This window comes from Crocodylus porosus, unplaced genomic scaffold (genome assembly GCF_001723895.1).
Source record: "Crocodylus porosus isolate Cpor-Errol unplaced genomic scaffold, CroPor_comp1, whole genome shotgun sequence".
Lineage (NCBI taxonomy): Eukaryota > Metazoa > Chordata > Crocodylia > Crocodylidae > Crocodylus > Crocodylus porosus.
Window position 1 is genome coordinate 14,360,314 of NW_017728931.1, and position 5,289 is coordinate 14,365,602.

General features: G+C 43.3%; 1 protein-coding gene across 1 annotated transcript in view; it reads right to left on the reverse strand.

Moving 5' to 3' along the window:
• The window catches only part of MRPS35 (mitochondrial ribosomal protein S35), a 49,339-nt gene that overhangs the window by 26,486 nt on the left and 17,564 nt on the right, over nt 1-5,289 (reverse strand). The window lies entirely within an intron of this gene.

The following is a 5,289-nucleotide window of genomic DNA, read 5'->3' on the forward strand; positions in this document are numbered from 1 at the left end:
CCCTGGGGGTCTTTAAGAGGAGGCTAGATGTACACCTTGCTGGGGTCGTTTGACCCCCGTACTCTTTCCTGCCATGGCAGGGGGTTGGACTCGATCTGCTCAGGTCCCTTCTGACCCTAGAAGGTATGAAACTATATTGATTGTCTAGTCTAACTACCTTTGCAACAGAAGTTACTGGTTTTCACCTAGTAGTTTTGCTTCAAGTTCAATCTGAAATTGCAGAGAAAGCAACTACATAGCAGAAGATTCCAACTAAGAGAAAGTCAGATTGAACACTACATATTACATGCAGAGTCTAAGCAATAATAGGTAAATTGCTTCTACTGGCTATAAATTACTTGAAATGACAATAGGCAGAGGATTCAGAGGACTCTGAAACACATTACATTTAAGGTGCAATTAACATATTAACTGTGCCATAGATAACAACACTGCTACACAGGCTAATGATTCATAGCATCATGAAGTGGCAAGCCAGCTACACAGATGTTCCACATATTTTGTGGAGTATTTTTGTGGCTGGTTTGTTTTCTGCCATAAATTAAACATGTAGCATGTCCCTATCCTAATACTGACAATAAACTGACTGACAGGGGTTAGTCTCAGGATTGGGACAGCACCAGTCTCAACACTGAAAATGGAGTGCTGTGAGAGTGTTGCAAGGTTCCCCAGTTGGGGAGAGCCAAGGGGTTCTCCAGTCCAGAAACCTGGCAACCCCTAGTACCAACAGCTTTCCCTGCCTTGCCGTAACTAATAATACTTATATTAAGCAACAGCACATAAATTCCTCTGAAAAGAAAAAATTCAAAGAACAAGCAACAATCTGGGAAACTGCTCAAAGGTAAAAAATCCTGCCTGGGGGAAAAAGCCTGCAGAATAATCATGTAAAGGCTTTTAAAAATGTCAAAGATCAAGGAGTAACTGAAGAGCTAAAAGAAATAAACAACAAGAAAAAAGTATTAAACAGAAAAAAAAGCTGTCCATTTGACATTGTGTATTGATAGAATAGGCAACTGGATTCTGAATTTAGGACAAATCAAATATGACACAAGCAATCAAGATGGCTGACAAGTGACTTCATGTGAATTACCTACATTTTGATTTTGTTGCATGTCACCATAACTAGCAGAACTCTTACTGTAACATGAGTGTTAAAAGATGGTCCCACCCTATGAAGCACACGCACCAGCTTTTAGGAAACACAAATCTGAAGATATCCTGCCACTGGCAATCAATTCCCTCTTTTTGGGATTGAGTCAGGGCAAATCAATTTAAATCACCTACTTAAACCAAAAATTTAATCAAACAGGAAACCTTAATTTAAATAATCAAACAATCAATACTTTAAATAATCAGGTGCTCCTTCCAGTCAACGGGCAGCTGTATCTGAGCTCCTGTATTATACGTTAATCATTTAACTGATATGATTAGAGGAAGTTAAATGAATATTTTAAAATTATATTTACATCCTTACTCTATATACTCTTATTTTAATTTTTACTATTATGTTAAAAGTTGTAAATGATTAATTTCTTGTACAAATGCATACCATATTTTTTATTCACAAATGTCAACTTACATTTGGATGGACATTAGAATTTTAACTAAACATTACTGAAAAAAGCAAGTTAGCTTATTTAACTAATTTTAAAAAACCCCAGTATCTGAAACATACTGGAAACAAAAAAATGCAAACACATTTTACTTTTAAAATGGACTAGTAAACAAAGTATTATCTACACTAAGAGAACCACACTGGACTGTTTCTGGTTACTGTCCTTCAAGATTTTACCACTAGAAACATATCTAGAACTTCATGTTCCTAGTAATACCTAAGATAGCTCAGATACCAAAAGCAGTGTAGCCACATTGTGACCCTTCACCTGGGCTGTTCGACCATTTGTCGAATCAGGCTGCAAGGCTGTAGAAATGAAAGCTATCTATTTGCATGGGAATTTTAAAAAGCAGTTCAAAATACTTATCTGCCTTTTGCTCACTGCACTTTTCCATTATGCAGATATTTTGGGGGTGGGGAGGGAAAGAGTGCATTTCCTCTCACTGTAGATCACCCATCCTTGCAGAATAAGCATTACAACTCCTCCCAAATGTGGAATGTTCTAGAAGTTTCAGTACATTTGAGGGGGTCTGGCCCTGTTCAAGACAGGGTCATGTTCATATGGCCTTCTTCTCCAAGTGGCTCACCACGCTGAAAGCAATTTGAAAAAGGAGTATTTTGGCCTAATCCGGGCAGAAACAAACAAACAAAAACCCTTTCTCTTGCAAGGATCTGGTTGCATACCCTTAAACCAGATCTTATTTCATCTACTTGATATTTAAGCGGTACTTCTGTGTCCAGGTCTCTAAATATAATCCTGCTCAAGAATATTTCAAAGGGTTGCAAGCAAGTGCCAGAAAAATGTGCAAAAGCGCAGGTTTCCCCTTGCAGGCAGCATTCCAGCCTTCAAGGGGCTGCTTAGGGGATGATTACAACACAGCCAGGCAGGATTCTGGTAGGAGCCCCAGCAGCTGGATGAAGGTAAGTAAACGGGGAGCAGGGGTTGGAGGGCCAGGGCTTCGGGACTGTCAGGGTGGGGAGAGCAGCACATATGCATGGATGGAGGGGATAGGCGTGTATGGGGGAGGGGGAAGGTGCCTGATGGCACTGGGGAAGGTGGCCAGGTGGCCTGCAGCCAAGGCTGTGGCAGGTCAGGGGGGTGTGGGTCATGACAAGCCAATGACCCTTGCAAATGGGTCCCGGTACAAAAAAAAAATGTTGAGAACCACTGCCCTAGAGCAGTGGTTCTCAAACTTTTTTGTACCAGGACCCATTTGTAAACGATGATGGCCAGTCCCAACCCAGTTAATACTTTAAACAGAAAACAGTTCCCTGGCCCTACCAGTGACCCTCACTCCCTACCTGCCGCCCCCAGCCCCCCCTTGTGTGGGGCAGGGGGTGGATGTGTGGGTATGGGGGGCCACAAGCATCCCTTCGCAGGCTGCAACTCAGACAGCCTGCAAGGCAAAATCCATGGTTTCCCACATTTTTCCCCTTTAAAAGAGAATCCATTTTTAAAGTTTGTTCATGACTCTTTCATATATTCTTGCAACCCATTTTTGGGCCACAACACAGCTTGAGAAACGCTGTCCTAGAGGGCACTCCAGTCCCTGTTCTACCCCACTGTTCTCGCAGGGCACTGCCCTAGGTTTATCCTGCCATGCCTTGATGTCTAGGTATGGGAGGCTGTACTCAGAGATCAGGGTAAGCCCTTGGTACTTCACTGTCTTGCTCATCCCTAAGCAGCTACCTTCTGGCCCTGATCCTTGCTTCAGCAAGACATTACACCTCTGGCCTTTCCCTTATCCACAGACTCCCTGAGCCTGTCTTACTTGCTCTTCAGTCTCAGGACTTGTCAGCCCTCAACTGTGACCCTTTAGGTCTTCACTGCTTTAAGGGCTCCCTACACTCTGGGCCCTTGGCCCTTGCATAAACTGGCTTCTGCCTGCACAGTTGCTGCAGGGCCCTGACCCTTGCAAAGCGCTCACGCTCTCTCTCTCCCCCTACCTTTCCTTCTTGACTCCGGTCTCCTTGGCCCACCAAGCCCTGGACCCCAGGTCAGATCATTTTCTCCTCTCTTTCTTCTCTGTTTCATCCATATGCAGTCCTCTGGATCCCAGACCCTTACAGGGCTCTTTCCCTGGCCTTCACCCTTAATGTTGGGCCCTAGGCCCCATCTCTCTCTCTCTCTCTTTCCTTTGCTCATCTTTAGCTCCACACAGTCCCCTAGGTCCCAGACTCTGGTAGGGCTCCCTCCTTCGGCCTTAGCAACTCCCATACTCTATTCAGATTCAGGCCCATACAGCCCCCTGGGTCTCAGGCCCTGGCAGGGCTCTTCCCCTGGGCCTTACCCTGTGGTAGGCACCCTACTCTGCCTGTGGCTTCCCAAGCATGCCAAATTGCTAGTCAGGCTATAAACAACTCAACTCAAAAAGTACTCATCTTGAGGAGGTATTCTCCAGCTCCTTCCCCCTTCAGAATCAGAGCCAGTTGCACATCTGGCCCTGGGCTAGACTTATATAGCCCTTCCTCCTCTCCCTTCCTGACTGCTGGTCTTCATGGCCAGGCTGACAGGTTTCCCCTTCTGTCCCAATTAACAAGTTTATTGATCTGGTCTGCATCTTTACTTCCCTTCACTTGTTTCCTACCTCCTTTGGCAACGAAGTGACTGACCTGCAGCTAGCCTCTGTGGTGCTGCACTTTCATTTCTAGTAGCAGAGGTCCCCTGCTATAGCAGAGGAAGGAATTATCAATTGAAACAGGTTCTGAGGTCCTTACTATCCCTTTCCTCATCCTGCCTGCTCTATAAAATCTGACCACCAAACCCAGCTTGCATGTCCATACAGACTTTCCTCAAAATTTCATGATCAAAATACCACTTCCCATAGAATTCACATGACGACTCCTATAACACTGATGATGGTTACTTACAACTACTAAAGGAAAGAGTCTCAACTCCAATTACTGTAACATGAAAATGCTTCTTAACTTTAAATACAGGTTCAACCTCTTTGATTTGTATGAAAATATGGGTCTTTCCCAAAATTACAGCACCTATTCTTTGAGTACACATTAAGTTTTCCAAGAATCTGTAAGCAAGTTTAATTAATTAAATTACAATTAAATTAAAACTTGGGTATTTCAAGAAATTTAGTGTGTGTGTCAGTATTTCATTATCCCAAATGATTTCAAGAGGGAACAGCTTTGAATAGATAGCTGATAAATAGCTTAATTACAGCCTTCTAAATAGCGTGCGTTATTAAAAATTGATAAGTATTTTGTAGGCTACAGACACTGTTGTAATAGGAAGGATGGTGGTTAGTTGTTAATTTACAAACACCTTATTTTTTTTACAGCTCCCACTCCCCTAAATGAAACATGCACTTTGTTTTTGGAAGGCAGAATATAGGGAAAAAAAAAAAAAGATTTTTCTGGAGTCATGGCCATTCATGTGACAGATAAAATCCTCCTGGAAACAGTTTCCAGGAAGTCTGTCATCCCGGGAGTCAGTTTGGTGGAAGCAGCAGAAATTTTCTAGTGTGGCAGGACAACAAGGCTAGGCTTCAGACCTCTGCAAGGACAGTAGGAAGACTGTTACTTCTTTATTGTGCACAGCTCTTTATATAAGTTCTTGCAAATAATGTGTTATTTCCATAGGTGACCTGAGCAGGGCCCAGGCCAAATTAGCCTTTGCGGGGCTCTACCCCAGATGTGAGGAAGCTGGTGGCGGATTA